Source organism: Sorex araneus, chromosome X, assembly GCF_027595985.1.
Source record: "Sorex araneus isolate mSorAra2 chromosome X, mSorAra2.pri, whole genome shotgun sequence".
NCBI classification, from domain to species: domain Eukaryota; kingdom Metazoa; phylum Chordata; class Mammalia; order Eulipotyphla; family Soricidae; genus Sorex; species Sorex araneus.
In genome coordinates this window covers 183237694-183254371 of record NC_073313.1, presented here as the reverse complement: position 1 = coordinate 183254371, position 16678 = coordinate 183237694, and the positions used below count along the sequence as shown (strand labels likewise).

Sequence of the window (16678 nt, the reverse complement as noted above, 5' to 3'; positions counted from 1 at the left end):
CCTTGAGGTTTTAAAGTAAATGATTGTGTCTTGAAGCAAAGGGGCCATAAGACCTTGGTGGTGACCCTTGAAGAATAGCAAGTGTCTTCACTGATTTTTGCTCTCGGGGATGAACTGGCAATGAAAGGTGTGGTCTTTTACCTTCAGATCACTGTTCTTTGGAGTGCCCAGGTGTCTGGCCAGAAAAACACGGGTTGTTCAGGGCTCTTGTGACCAGCATGTAAGGTCTGGACTAGAGGACATCCTTTGGGTTTTAAAGCTCAAACCTGGTCATAAAGCTTGGGAGATTGGGAGGGACCAGGGGGAGCCCTTTTGACCCAAATGAGTTGTGAAGATGGATTAAGTTTCATGAATAAAAATTTCATGAATAAAAGCTGTACTTAACTTGAAATGCTGAAGTGTGTCTTTTCTCTCCTCCCCCTCCTTCCCCTTAGTTTATATATGCCAAGAGGGGCCCGTGGGGAGCAAAGTTGAGCTGGAAGGCAGAGTGGGACATTTGTATGACAGCTGATGGAGACTGGACACATTGTGAGAGGCACTTACAGAGACACAATTTTTTTGTGTTGCTCCTCATTGATCCGGTATTCTGAGATTGATTTGCACTTGTAAGCTGGCTCTTAAAGGATTTCTTTGTTTGATGTAATAGACTGTTTTCCAAATACATGAAACTTTGGTTTCTCCTGAGCATCAGCAAGCTTTATACTTGTTTAGGATGCTGCCTAGTGTCCTGATACATCATTTGTAACTGGAAACAAGACATAACCTTCCTATCTGTGAAACTGTACTTTAATTCTATTCATTCATCCGAAGTTAACCTGCCTGTTTGTGTGTGGCATAGGTGATGGAGGGGGGTGGGGAAGAAGGGGGCTGGAGAAAGGAAAGCGCCACACTTTTGAGGTCTTTAAAGCTACCTTGTCTGTGTTGATATCATGGTGCCATCAGCCTCTGTGTGCATGTTAGGGTACTGATGACTGAGAGTAACCAATAACTGAAATTGCAATTATTTATTTATGGGTTTTGGGCCACACCTGGCAGACCTCAGGGCTCTCTCCTGGGTATGCTTGGGGGATCATGTGTGGTGTGGTGGACTGAACACTGCATCGACTGCATGCACGACGGGCATCTTTGCTGCTGCCTTCTCTCGCCATTTCCTGCAATTGCCTTCGTATCTAATAAGGCCCAAATAGTAAAGGCAGCGTCCAAGGAAGGAGGGGGTCTGCTTGTGTCATTGACTGGGAAGGAAACTTCTCTCAGAGGCTCCTCAGCAGACGCACATGTTGTGTGTGGCTAGAAGGACTCTGCTTGCCCATTGGACAGTCGAGTTCCATCACACAATCATGCTAACATCTTGGTCTTTTTAATTGTTTTTTTCCTTTTGAGTCACACCTGGCAATGCTCAGGGGTTACTCCTGGCCCTGCATGCAGAAATTATTCCTGGCGGTGCTCAGGGGACCCTATGGGATGCTGAGAATCGAACCTGGGTCGGCCGCATGCAAGGCAAACGCCCAACCAGCTGTGCTATGGCTCCAGCCCCATTGATTTTTTAACTTACTTTTATTTTTTGTTTTCTGGGGCACACCCAGAAGTGCTCAGGGATCACTCCTGGTGAGGCTCGGGAGACCATACAGGGTGCCAGGGATCAAAGCGGGGCCCGTCACGTGCCAAGCAAGCACCCTCCCTGCTGTGCTTTCCCTACAGCTCCCTAACTTCCTGGTCTGATGAGTCAGGCCTCCCTGGATAGTCTTTGGCCCTGTGAAGGAGGAGGTTACTTGAGCAGGTGCAGACTCCTGTGAGACAGAGGGATGACATGGATGGTGAATGAGTCGCTTAGGGTCAGAATGAGTTTTCCTACCCTCTCCCCAGCATCAGCTCTTCTGCTGATGCTGTTGGCCATGGAGATGGTCAGCTCTCAGTAAGAGAATGTGTATCCCATCCAGCTCAGCTGAGGCCCCGGACACGAGCATCCCAGATGGTCTCCCAAACACCACCAGGGGTGATTCCTGAGTGCAGAGGCAGGAGTAACCCCTGAGCATTGCTGGGTATGTTTCCCAAAGTAACTAAAAATAAATAAATAGAGATAGTGATAGTCCAGTCTAGAGAGTGCAGTGATAAGATACACAGAATTTGGTGGGGAGGAGGAAAAAAAAAATAGGAAAGTAGTGACAATGTGCAGAGGAATCCTGATTTGCTGATTGGAACATTTTCTCTTCACTGGCGTTTGTTTCTCTGGCACAGAGAAAAACAAGTTGAAGATATGACCCTTTGTGGAGTTATTCCCCAGACAGTTCTTGGTGTGATGGAAAGACAAGAAGGCAGTTTGCCTGACTTCCTCTGACCTTGAACTTTATCTCTCTGCCCATCTGGAGTGCAGATGTTTGCCTTATAGTCCTGTTTGGTGCTTCTTCCTCCTCTTACACAGTGCTGAGCACCTCCCACCCCTTGTTCATAAGCTAAGCAGGTGACAAAGTGCTTCCTTCTTGTCTGAGCTGGAACATAGTAGGTTCTCAGCAAATTCTGGTTATGTGATGTCTGGACTTAAGCTCAGCAAGTGTTTCTGGCAGCATGATGAAATCTGGAAACAACTTTTTTGAGTTCCCCAACCTCCCTCCCCCTGCTCCCTCCCCTCCCCCCATCATAGATCACAATTTCTCATTCAGAGCCTGAGGCTGAGGTAAATTTTAGATTTTTATCTGACATGTTTATATATTATGTATTCAAAGGATTCATTTTACATTAAACCAAGCTTTGTTTGAAGTTTGACTTTTTAGAAAGACACCTTTCTGATAGTGCAGCCGGTAGGGCTCTTGTCTTGCACGTGGGTTCAATCCCCGGCACTCCATGTGGTTTCCTGAGCCCCACCATGAGTGATCCCTAAGCCCGGGACCAGGAATAAGCCCTGAGCACCACTGGACATGGCCCCAAACCAAAGCAACAATAACAACAAAACACATTTCTTTGGTGGGCGGGAGAGAAGCCCAGTGGGCTATAGCACATGCTTTGCATGCAGCAGGCCTGTGCTCCATCTTAGGTGCCCCAAGACCCCCTGAGCACCAAGCCTTGAAATAGTCCCTGCACACTGTTGCATGTGACCCCAAAACTAAAGCCAGCAAACTAAGCAATCAAACAAAACAAAATACTTTTCTAAAATTAAGATCTAGAAGCAAAGAAGAGAAAAAGTGAAATAATTTGGTTTCCCTGAGCAATAGTGTGTAGGTACTGTTCTTCCGGATTTGGGTGGGTGGGGGAGTCACCATTATACTGATGGAGGGGATGCTTCTGGCACAGTGCTCTGGGGTCATGCTTGGTGGTACTTGGGGTGTTGTGCAGTGTAGGGATCGCACTTAGAGCCTTCTGCATGCCAAGCATGTACTCCATCACATTTCGCTACCTCCCTAACCTCTTCTACTTCTTTTCTTATTTTTGAGGGGTGGTTATGCTCTGTAGCTCTGTGCTACTCCTGGCTTTGTGCTCCAGGCTCTGTTCTTAGTGATGCTTGTGGGACCATGTGGTGCCAGGGATTAGTAAAACTGGGATCAGCTGCAAGTATATTCCTTAACCCCCTGTGCTCTTTCCAGCATATATTCCTTTTCTGAACAGAGAATATAGATGAATGCCAGTCATTGGGTGAGGCATCAGCTTTTACCCAGTAAATACATTGTCTTATTTATAAGTATGTTTGTGGGGCGTAGGTTCAAAGGGCTGTAGCACATGCTTTGGATGCCAGAGCCCTGGATATGATTCCAGACACCGTGTGGTCCCTCTTAAGAGCACTACCAGAAGCAACCCTTTACACCCAGCTGGGAAAAGCTCCTCCCTGAGTGTGGCTCAACAAACAAAATAAGTATATTTGTCTGGAGATTGAGTTACTTTACCCTTGCATCTTTCTCAGTGTGGTAGACAAATTTGTATTGGTATTAATTGCAATTTAATAGCTACCACTTACTGCTTGCCCCGTGGTAGGGATTTAATCGGTCTTATCTCATTTAATCTTCTTACCACCTGAGAGGTGGCTGTTGGGAGCCCAGAGTTATGTATATGTCACTGAGATTACCCAGCATCCTGAGGTAATTTCTACTAATGCTTTTGAAACTGGCCTATAAGTATAGGTTTCTCTTGAGTTTCTAGCTAGTGTTTTTGTTTCATAAGAGGGAGTCACCAGAGCTTTTATAGAAGTGGGTGGAGAGCCCCTGTTGGACCCTGGACAATGGTTTGCTAACCTCTGCACTAAAATTTTGAGCACTTACTCTGTGTAAACACGTTTTCTCAGTGAGAGGACCCATTTGTGACTCGTTTGGAAGGAAACAAGGGTTAAAAATTTTGTACTAGAGAGACCATACAGGGGTTAAGGCACTTGTTTTGCACATGCCTGACCCCAGTTTGATTCGCTGCACGCCCTATGTCTCCTGTAGCACCACCAGGAGTGACCTCTGAGCACAGAGCCAGGACTAAGTCCCGAGCACTGCCAGGTGAGGCCCTGACACAGAAGAGAGTGATCTGACTTTGGTGGTTTTTTTTTTGTGTGTGTGTGTGTGTGCTTTTTTGGTCACACCTGGTGGTGCACAGGGGTTACTCCTAGCTCTGCACACAGGAATTACTCCTGGCGGTGCTCAGGGGGCCATCTGGGATGCTGGGAATCGAACCCGGTGCAAGGCAAACGCCCTGCTCGCTGTGCTATCACGCCAGCCCCAAGAGTGATCTGACTTTGGGAGGCCACTGTACTTGGGGCTGCCAAGGGAGCCGAGAGAGACTCACCCTGTGTGGCTTGTCCAGTGGCTCTGGGGAGTTCTGCTAGACGGCACAGCTCCCACCAGCCTGGCCTCGTGCTCCGTGGGCACGAAGCTTCCCGCTGGGGAGCAGGTGCCGTGACCCCAAAGACCTCTTGGCACTCTTCCACAACCCAGCAAGCTCTGGAAACCTGATGTTTCCCACGGCGCACTTGCCTTGGTGCCGAGGATGCTGATGCTCAGAATAACCAAACCACTCCTTGTGGGTGATGGGGCCAGTCACGAAAGATGACGGGACTTGACCTCAGGTGTCCTGCACCCGCTGTAGTAAAGGGCAAGGCAGGCGTGGTTCCTGCTGTAACCAGATATGGCATGAGCAGACTCATGCTGTCGAAGTCCAAAGCCCAGGACTTCCTTCCCAAGCATGTATCTCTTCAAGGTGCATGCCTCGGTTTGAACTTTGAATGTTTACTTTGCCACTGCCCTAATGGTCTTGAAGGTCTAACTGGGGGTAGCAGGGCCTTGATGTAGGAGAAGTGCTCAGTGATGTAAGGAAGTGATGTAGGGAAGTGCTCAGTGAAGGCTGTCATTGTCACTGTCATTGTCATCCCGTTGTCCTTTGCTCGAGTGGGCACCAGTAACGTCTCCACTGTGAGACTTGTTACTGTTTTTGGCATGTCAAATACGCCACAGGGAGCTTGCCAGGCTCTGCTGTGTGGGTGTGATACTCTTGGTAGCTTGCCGGGCTCTCCCAGAGGGATGGAGGAATTGAACCCGGGTCGGCCGCGTGCAAGGTGAACATCCTACCCCCAAAGCCTCTTACCAGTGCTGGGGTGTAGAGAAGGAAGCTTCCGCTAGAGGCTTTGCTTAGCTGGAGAGGCCTTGGCTGAGGGGCAGAGTAGAGGGTAGACCCAAAGGGAATGGGTTTCAGAGGCTCCAGCCCTTCTTCCTTTCCTTTTCCTCCCCGCCTGCGTGGTGCCGTCAGTGGACCGTATGTGCCCGTCCAGAGCACGGGGTAGCCCCTGCCCTAGATCAAGTGCACTTGAAGGGCGCCAGGGGAAGGTGTTGACAGAGAAGGGAGGTCTTCTCCCTTCCCGGCCCATCTCCCTATTCTTGGCTCTCACTGTCCTTGTTCTCCCTCTCGCACCCCCGCCCACCCGTGTCCTTGAGAGGAGAGCCAGAAAAGATTATTGGATTCAGATGAAGTGACTTCTGTTTCTTTTTCTGGCTCTCCGCTCCATGCTGCCATCAAGCGCCGAGTCCTTCCTGGAGCAGTACCTTTCCCCATGTTCCCCCGCAGGGGTGCCTGTTGGCTGCAGAACTTCCCTGGGTTTAACTGAAAGTGACAGGTATTGGGCCTGGGGGGAGGGCTCAGAGGACCAGAGCTTAGGCTTTGTTTGTGCCAGAGCCCTGGTTTGAGCCCTGGCATCCCATGGTTCCTCGGAGCACTGAAGGAGGGGTCCTCCCCAAGCCCTGCTTTTTTTTTTTCCTCTGGGTGAGGTGGGGGACACCCGATGCTGCTCAGGGATCACTCCTAGTAGGGTTTGGGGGACTGTATGGGGTGACAGGGATTGAACTTCAGTCAGCTGTGCGCCTTTCCCACTATACTATCTCTCTGGCCACCAAGCCCTGTGTGTTGTCCCCAAACAAATGGAAAAATAAAACAAAGAAAAAAACCAACAAAAAATAGTAGTCTGCTCTGTCATAAGTAGAAAAGTTGCAATGAGCAGAGACCGGTGTTTGGAGATCACCGACTTAGACCTTTGAGCTGGTGACTTATCTCATCTCTGATGAGGTCTGATTATACAGCGAAATACTCTTGGTAGCTTGCTGGGCTCTCCAAGAGGGGCGGAGGAATCGAACTTGGGTCAGCTGCGTGCAAGGCCAAATCCCCACCCGCTGTGCTATTGCTCCAGACTGGATTCCTAAGCCCGGATCCCTAATACTGGAGCTGTGTAGCTATTAAAATTTCTGAGCAAGGCAGTAGCTGGCCAGGGATTCCGTGTGTGTTTAAAACTCACAGTCAAGGGGCTAGAGGGAGTATCAAGGTTAAGGTGCTTGCCTCGTGCAGCTGTGGCTGACACCATGGTTTGAATCCTGACACCACATGTGTTTCCCTGAGTATGGCCAGGTGTTCCCCTCTCCGCTACCTCCCTCAGTGAACAAACAAACAAACAAACAACCTCAGCCTCATCCCAGACAAGGGAAGCAACTTACCAGTCAAAGCCAACCCAGCGACAACGGACCCTGTTTTAGGATGGGTTCAGTTGTTCTTTTAAAACTCACTTCACTTTGTTTTAGGAAGCAAACATTTAAACAGGATACATGTACTTGAAGAATCACTACATTGGATATCAAAGTAAGAAAGAAGAACAGCTCGTGTGAGATTTAGTCAAAGAGGTTGACGAGTACCTGACAGCTAATATTTACCAACAGCTACGTTTACTAAGCAGTTACCAGAGACCGCTAAGTGTTTCACATTGTTGCTTCATTTAATCGTTAGGTAGGTGCTCTATGATAAGCCCTGTGATTATTCCCGTTTTACAACTGGTAAAACTGCCTCAGAGAAATAAAGAAACTTGCCCAGGGTCACATATATAGAAAGTATGAGAGGCAGGATGTTAATCTGGATAGTCTTAACTTCAGAGCGAACTCCAATCCAGAGCAATGCTAGTCTCCTAATGTTGCAACCGTATTATTGTTTGCTTCTCATAGCATGATGGAAAGAGCGGGAGGGTGTACTTCACAATCAATGCTTACTGTAGGAGACAGGGTTCTGAGTAAGGAGTAAGCCATGGATTTTAAGACCATATGGGGTGCCAGGGATCAAACCCAGGTCGGGGGTTGTGCAAGGCAAGTGCCCTGCCTGCTGTATTATCTCTCTGATTCCTAAGTCTCTCTATTGAGATAGTTATTTGATTGGTCTCGGTAGAGTTCCCATCTTACATACTTTCTAGCTTCTTATTTTGGAAAGTATTCAAACCTGGGGGCCGGAGCGATAGCACAGCAGGTAGTGCATTTGCCTTGCACGCGGCCGACCCGGGTTCGATCCCCGGCATCCCATATGGACCCCCAAGCACTGCCAGGAGCAATTCCTGAGTGCAAAGCCAGGAGTAACCCCTGAGCATCGCTGGGTGTGACCCAAAAAGCAAAAATAAAATAAAATAAAATAAAATTCAAACCTACAGGATTTTTTTTTAGCTTTTTTTTTTTTTTTTTGCTTTTTTGTGTCACACCTGGCGATGCACAGGGGTTACTCCTGGCTCTGCACTCAGGAACCACCCCTGGCCGTGCTCAGGGGACCATATGGGACGCTGGGATCTGAACCCAGGTCGGCTGCGTGCAAGGCAAACGCCCTACCCGCTGTGCTATCTCTCCAGCCCAGGATTTTTTTTTAAATGTAAAGAACTTTTATATATCTAGATCACATTGTAACACTTTACACATGCGTTACTATTCTCTCTCTAAGCATATTGCTATGGTTAGTGCATTGAGGATAAAGTTGTAGACATGTTACTCCATTGCATCTAAATACTGTGCGTAATTTCCCACCAATGGAGAATATTCACTGCAGTAATCTCAGTATTACAGACATAAAGTAACAGCGCCCAGGGTTGATTTGCTACCTATGGTTGTGGAATCTCTCCCCTCTACCTCTCTTCCCTCTCTCCCCGCTTTTCCTCTCCCTTCTTGGAGGGATCAAACTCAGGACCTCACACATGAAAGGCAAGTGTTCTGCTCCTGAGCTGTGTTCCTGACCCCACACATTTTGTTCTTGTATGCACAGTCTTCTCTTTAGGTTCTTGTGTCACCTTGACCAAAGTTGGATGTGGGGCCAGAGAGATCGTATAGCAGGTAGGGCATTTGCCTTGCACGTGACAGACCTAGATTTGATTCAGTGTCCATACTGCATGCCTGCCCCGTGGAAGGCCCATCCTACGTATCCTGTTGGAGTAATGACGGGGATTTGAACTAGTGTTGTTGATCCTTTCATGTTTATTCGTCACTGCGACTTTTATGAAAGCCAGTTTGGGACCCTCTCCTTCTCTTCCTCCAAATGGAGGAAGAAAGGAAGGGGAAGTAGATATCAAGGGAATTAGCAGGAGGTTCCATGGGGATGGGGGTGTCTGGAAAAAGGAAAGTAGTTTTTCAGATCTCTCTTGGGTGAGGGCCAGGTCCCCGTTCTCAGACACGAGTCGTTCTCTCTTTGCCCCTCTCCCCTAACCCCCTTTTCAGATCTCTTCTCATAGGGCCAGATCTATTCTTCTCTGGGATAGATCTTGACCAACTTACATTAGTCAAACCAGCCTTCTTGTTCTACGAGGGGAAAAAAGCTGTCTGACCAGATGAACCTGTGCCGAGTTTACCCTAAGCATAGCCTAAGGGCTAACTCTCTGGCCGTGTCCCTTCGCTACCCCATGGCCATCTGTTTTGGGCCTTGTTATTCCTTATGTCCTGAGAAGAGGAGTCTCAGACTCACTGGACTGTGAGTGCTCAGAAGGGGGGGCTGACTTTTTTCTTAATGCAATTAAGCATTTCAATACTAGACTTCCAAGTAAAATATCTGCCAAAGTAAAAGACAGTTTCCAAAGAACAGGGGTATGTTTGAGTTTTATATTCAGTTTTTTGTATAATTGTGTTGGGCATTTTTAGGCTTTCTGTTGCTGTTGTTTTGGTCATATCTGGCAGTGCTCAGGGCTTACTCCTGGCTCTGCTCTGGGGTCTCTCCTCAGATGGCTCAGGGGACCATGTGAGGTGCCAGGTATCAAGTAAGTGCCCTACCTGCTAGGGTCCCGTGATGGGCATTTATTTATTTGTTTCTTTTCTTTTATTTTTTTGGTCCTTTATTTTCTCAACAAAGTTGTTCATGATCATTTGTCACAGACATTCAGTATTCCAACAGTAATCCCATCACCATTGCACCTTCTCACCACCGTTATTTCCAATATTCGCGGTGAACATTTAAAACAACACAGTGGCATTTGTTAAAAGTCTTTCTAGGGCCTGGGCGTGTGGTTCTTTGGTCGAGGGGGACCTGCCTTGCCTGTGTGAGGTGCAGTGATCCTCAGCGCTGTGACCCTACCACCGTAACAGAGGGAAGGGAAAGGAAAAGGAAAGAAAGATGGAGACAACAATAAGAAGACAGATAAAAGACCTTAGAAATAAATAATTATTTTAAAGATTACGGGACCCTAAAAATGTTAGATTTCTGTACAAGCCAGCTTTATTCCTATTGGTTATATGTTTGTTTGCTTCCTGCCCAGGACTTACCCTTGACAAAGGAACAGGCCAAATGTGGCAGAACAAGAAGGCAACTAGAACTCACCATCATTTCTGCATTTTGCAGAGAAATCTTGAGTTCCTTGGAAAAAGAATGTTTTTTTACCGATGAAGTTCTTTATTCTTTTTATTTTGGGGAAGTGGATCTGTCTCCTTTTGTCATCTCTAAAACTAGAGATGACAACTGCTTAGGACAGGGGGGCACATTTGGAAATGGGAACACTGACAACAGGGAGCTACTGTGCCTGGTTTCTGTGGAAAAGAGTTCTAGAATCGTACTTTGGGGGTGCTTTCATATTTTCCCAAACTGTGGCCTCCCCCTATATATTGCAGCTGTTTTTATTTTCCCCTCAATTGCTCCCACACTGTAGAGACTTTTAGGAAGAAGCCCTTTGTAATTTTGGATTTCAGCATGTCATAGTTGACCCTCATCTTGCTCCCTCCCTCTGTCCCTCCCTCTCTCCCTCCCTTCCTTCCTTCCTTCTTCGTTGGTGGGGTTAGGGGCACACTAGCATTGCTCTGGGATCACTCCTGGTGGGGCTAGGCGAATTGTCTGGAGTGTCGGGGTCAAACCCAGGTCGGCCATGTGCCAGGCACATGCGTTACCCTCTGTAGTACTGCTCCCAGCCCCCTGAATTGACCATTTCTGATGGAAAAGTTCAGAGCTTGGGACCAGACTTCTGGGGTTAGATTCCATGCCCCTTCCACTCTTCCATCTCCCATGCTCATCTCCTCATTCTATGTCTGGATGCTGGATAAATTCCTTAATCCTCAGCCTCAGTTCTTCATCTGTCAATAGGGTGAGTGTCGCTCTGAGGGTATGAGTTGCTGGCTGTGCATCCACGCACAGGCGGAGCCTGACGCACAGAGCAGGCATGTTGTCTTGTGACTGGTGCCTCACAGTCACTGCTTGCTCTGGGTATCTTATTGGATTAAAATGGCACCAGGACCACCAGCAGCAGCTGAAAGAGTGGCCACAGAGGAATAAACAGTCTGGTTGTTCAGAAATGGTCTCTGTGCAGGAGCTGGAGTGGAGGGAGCATTGGCTGCGTGACTTTGTGAGGTAGTGACTGCATTTTTACTGATTGAGATCTCGATGTGCTGAAATGACTCTTAAAATGAACTGTGAGGTATAGTGCCGTTTTCTTGCCTTCTAACCTTTCCTTGCTTCCTTTCTCCTTCCCTTTTGGGAAACAAAACGGCAGTCCTATTTGAGTCCTGTCAGAGTCACTTGGGAGGATTTAACCGCGCTGTGATACAAACCACACATCACAGGGCCTTGAAGTGTTGTGAGAAATCGCACTCACTTGTGTGAGCAATAGGCTGACCATAGTGAAGAACGGAAGAGAACACCTATGAGCAAGAATAGAAAAGGACTTGAAAGGAGTGATGCTAGCCTCATGGGTACTGTGTGGGCACTGGGTGAGCATTGTGGTGGGAAGAAGATGATTTTGTTTGAGTGAAGCCAAAGACAGTCAGTAGATATTTGATCTTCTGGCACATGTCAAAAATGGTAGGTTTGAAAATGCATTGTTCTTCAATATTACCATACATCTCAGAGGTTAGTTAGTTCTGAGACTCCTTGAGGGGAATGCAGAGATGCCACAGGTCTGCCATCTCAGTCAGAACTGCCAGGCGGGCTGCTGGGGTGCTGGTGAGAAAAGGAGGAAGGTTATTCCCTAGAGCAGTGGTTCTCACTGTCTTTTGCCTTGGCATCGTATATTTATTTGTTCATTTTTTGTACCTGTAGACCCCGTGGAATATATATATCCTGGGCCTCAGTTGAAATATACTCATCTTATGCAAAGAGTCAGCATTGGGCGGGAATTAGATTTTTTTGGTTTGTTTTTGACTTTTTGGGTCTCACCCAGGAGTGCTTAAGACTAACTCCTGGCTCCCTGCTCAGGAATCACTCCTGGCATGCTTGGGGACCATATGGGGGTACTGAGGATAGAACCCAGGTCAGCTGCATGCAAGGCAAGGGCCCTGTCCACTGTATCATCTCTTTGTCTCCTGGGCTGGAATTTGAATGGAAATCTAGCAGTTGAAGGCCTATTGGACTCTTATTTAGCTTCTGGCTGCCAGATGTCACTGCTCTGTAATAAATCTACCTTGCTGAAAGATTATGGTAAGAAAAATAAAAAAAGACTTGGATTTCCTACTGAGCCAATGGAGGTGGGTAGTGAGCATAAATTTTTAGTGGAAGTGAAATGATGCTTGGAAGAACAGCAGAGCTCTGGAAGAACAGCTATCTCTTCGTAGTGACTGGAAATTGGAGTAGATTCACCGGAGTTGATTCTATCCATAGTTGAGTAAGGAAAAACAAGGATTTGAGGTGGACTAACATCCTTATGCTGGTGGCTAGAAGTGCATTGGTTACTTTAAAACCAAGTTTAGGAAGAAAAGATCCATTTGTTTCTCGTGAAGAACTAGAGGGCCATTTGGGTGGGAGAGAAATGATGCTCGTACTACTTAATAGTACCTGAGATAGCTTCATAGAAGGAGTAGCTCCATATAGGAGAGCTGCAGATAGAGGGAACACAACGTGTAATTGGGAATTGCTGCTGTCTTTATTTGTCTGGGCAAAATCATTGAAAAGGGCCTGAAGTGTTTGCTTTGGAGGCCTCTTGTGCTCGAGGCCTGGTGGCTTAGAGCCTGTGCAGCCTTCTCGGGTGGATTCTTGGCAGTGCAGTCACCTTTTGGAAGTGCTGGTCTGCTTAAGAGGAGATTCTAAAGTAGAAATTCAAGGTCATCCCTGTAAGAGAGCCACTGCCAAAGTGACATTCGGGCAAACCAAATGAATCATTCATCTTCGTAATGGGGGGCTGGGGTGTCTGATTGCAGAGCTGAGGGTAGGAGAGAAGGCTTTTTGACTGATTAAGGGTGTGGCCTTTCATTTCTAAGTGGTGTAAAGAATTTGTGGTCTGTTGTGTGTTCATTCCAAAGTCAACGATACAGATGCTTCTCAACTTCTCAACAGACAGGAGTGTGGCTTTTGGCACTGGCCCTGTATCACAGATGCTTGAAAATCACCATATTTTTGGGAGCCAAAGTGTGTTGCTTCTGGGCATGGGGTGTGTGTCCATGAAATAAATGAGTGCATTTAAAAAGCAGTTTTAAAATTTGCTTGAAACAAAAAAGGGGAGGCTTTTATTTATTTATTTACTTCTGATTTTGGAGTCACACCAGAGATGCTTAAAAGTGTACTTCTGGCAGTGCTTAAAGGACCATGTGTGATGCCAGAGTCAAACCAGAGTCAGCTGTGTGCCTCCTCATCCACTGTGCTGTCTCTCAGGCCTGAAACGAGCCTCCTAGGTTAGTATGAGGAGAATGTAAGGTGCATGTGTGTAATTATTTTCATCTTCTTTGTAGAAGTTGGTATGCTCTTATAGCAAGTGTCTTTTTTTTTTTTTTTTTTTTTTTTTTGCTTTTTGGGTCACACCCAGCGATGCTCAGGCGTTACTCCTGACTTTGCACTCAGGAATTACTCCTGGCGGTGCTTGGGGACCATATGGGATGCCGGGGATCGAACCCGGGTCGGCCGAGTGCAAGGCAAACGCCTTACCCACTGTGCTATCGCTCCGGCCCCGCAAGTGTCATTTTTAAGAAGTTTTCAGTGACTTGGGCAAATGTTAAGGGAACGTGAAATGTGAAAAATGCAGGTATAAAAATTTCTACACAGAAAGATCTGAACTATGTGCAAATGTGTAGGGAAAGCTCTGGGAAGAGGTGTGAATCTATTAATGATGTTAATCTAGCTGATGAAATTGTAATTTTTCTTTTTATGTTTCTTATTTTTTTGTTTTCCATAATGGGCATGGTTGCTTTAAAAATAAAAGTTAAAAATTTTGTTTTATAACTCGTATTGAGAAGATTGGTTATGATAAAGATTTTATATATATATAATTTATATTATCTGCTACATGAAAGATAAACAAGGTTTTTTTTTTTGCTAAAAGCAATGTGTTTGATAGTTGCACAATTGTAAAGGTTGCACAATTTATGGTTATTTCTTTCTCTTAGATTTGACTTAATAGTAAAATAACTTATAAAATTTTGGGGGCTGGAGCGATAGAACAGCAGATAGGGCATTTTTGCCTTGCACGCGGCCAATCCGGGTTCGAATCCCAGCATCCCATACAGTCCCCTGAGCACCACCAAGAGTAATTCCTGAGTGCAGAATCAGGAGTAACCCCTGGGCATCTCCAGGTGTGACCCCCCAAAAAAATTATTTTTAAGGTGGGTGTACCCAAGCAGTATTGCAATTAGAATCAAGAAGGCATTAAACATGTTCAACTGCTTCAGCCCTACCTTTTCTTAATGATTTTGTCTAGTTGTTCTACAAAGATGAAAAAAAAATCTGTAGAAAGTAAATGCATAAACTGTTTTGATAAGTTTTGCCAGTGAAATGAACAAACATTGGTATGAATTAGTGTATCTTAATGACTTAATTTGCTACTTTTTTTTTTTGCATTTAGTTTTTCTCTTTGTGGTAATTGCTAGATTTTAAATGTTTTGTTTTTGCCTCAGAATTTTGAGATTAGAATTTTGAAATATGCTGTAGCCAACTGTTCAGAGTTGATTAGCAATGCAGAGTATGCCAAATCTTTCTTTTTGATTTGATTTCTACTTTATAGTAGAATGAGGATTAATTCAAGAGGGAAAATGTACTATCCTTACTAATACATAGCTACTCATGTGTAGATGAAGCATGTGCTTTGAATATTTCGAACCTCACAGAGTGGAGATCTTCTGTGAAGGAATATGTTTGTCTTCCTGTCCCTTTCACCTCCACATTAGCCTCTAGTAAAGATCAAAATTGAGGGCTGGATTGCATGCTTTGTATTTTGGAAGCCAGGCTCCTGGGGCCCTCATGTTGGTAGCAGTCCTGAGCACAGAACTGGGCCCCCAAGAACTCCTGGGTATGGCCCAACCCCCTCTACCATCTAACTCTCCCAAATTAAAATTGGGTTAGCAGTCCTCGGGGATGGATGCGGTGGACTCAGGAGGAGGGAAGGGGAGCTGGCGGTAGAGAGAAGCTGCTGCTAATGGGTACGAGTTTTGGGGGGTTCATAAAGAGGCTCTGAAACTAGATGTGGTGATTCTTAAATAGATATGTTGAAAGGTGCTAAATTTTATACTTTCAAAAGAATGAATTTGGTTTTATGCTATGTAGATATCTTGATTTTTAATAACAAGGCAAGAAAGGGAGGGGATTCTATGTAGGAAGTAATCTGTAGTCCATACATGCTGCACCAGTTCCTCTAGTGCTCCGAATACTAAATTACATGGTGGTGAGAGAATATCGTTTGACATCTCATTATCAGTCCAGAGACAGTTGACGAGAGTGAAAAATTCCATGTGGTCCAGTGATTGGTCACATCTGAAATGTTGTTATGGGAAGACAATCCAAGGCCTTTAACAGTGCAGTATTTACAGTGATTGGTTCCCAAAAGAAACATCGTGGGGATGGATTAATGAAGAATGAATCCTGTTTTAAGTTTTAAAATGAAACAAATATATATTATGTTACAAAGTAAGAGAGAAGGGAAGTACTGTGTTTTTTTTTCTTTTTAAGGAAACAATGGCCTTATGGTTTTCAAATTAAAAAAAGACCTTTAACATGTTTTGAACATGTGTCCACTTTAACATATGTCTACTTATATATCAGATCTTGTGACAGTTACTTTTAGTACTTTGTCATTTAACACCATAAAAGGTGTAATTTCTTTTTCTCACTAAAATTAAATATATATTTTGGGTGAGTTGCAAAATATAAATTTTGGGGGGCCATACCAGTGGTGCTGAGGGATCACTCCTGGTTGGACTTTGGGGACCCTAGGTGGGGCTGGGGATTGAACCCCAGTTGACCACCTACAAGGCAAGCACCCTGCCTGCTGTCATATCTCCAGCCTCCCAAACCATACATTCATTTCCAGTTTAAGCTTGAGAAACGGAAAACATTTACTACTCTTTTTTTTTTATTTGCTTTTTGGGTCAGACCCAGCAATGCATAGGGGTTACTCTTGGCGGTGTTCGAGGGACCATATGGGATGCTGGGAATCGAACCCGGGTCAGCCACGTGCAAGGCAAACACCCTGCCCCTGTGCTATGGCTCCAGCCCCCATTTCTTACTCCCTTTCATGTGATAACTGTGAGGCCAGAGTGATAGTAAGCATCTCTAAATAACTTAGTTACTTAGTTCCTAAGTCAGGGGATCACATGAGGCTGGAACTTCAAAGTCTGAAGTTGCCCGGTTGTTCAGTAGCCCTTTGAGCTGTCTCCTTGGACCCCGTAGGGGGGTTGTATGCTTGTCCTACACACGACAGCCTTCTTTATGTTATGATTGACCTACTTTGTCTCCCCTAGAAATTTAGGTTACAGGTGTATTTTTGCCATGGAAACAGCACTATGAGGCGTTTTCTGAGCATAAGTGTTTATCTTTGACCCCGGCTTTCGATCATGGATTGATTTCAAATATACATAAGCACAAAGAGACCTAAGCATCGAACCTCCAAGTTCCCGTCAGCTGGCTGAAAACCTGTTTGCATTCTCACACTTTCCTCTGTTTGTCCTCCTTCCCCTGATTGTTTGATTTACTTACTCATTCTGTTTTGGGGTCTCACCCTTCAGTGCTGGGGGCATTATTACTTACAGTGCTTTGAGGGAGGAGC

General features: G+C 45.8%; 1 protein-coding gene across 25 annotated transcripts in view; it reads left to right on the top strand.

Moving 5' to 3' along the window:
• CLASP1 (cytoplasmic linker associated protein 1) overlaps positions 1 to 16678 on the top strand; it is a 242752-nt gene that overhangs the window by 38828 nt on the left and 187246 nt on the right. The gene's annotated exons all lie outside the window — the stretch shown is intronic.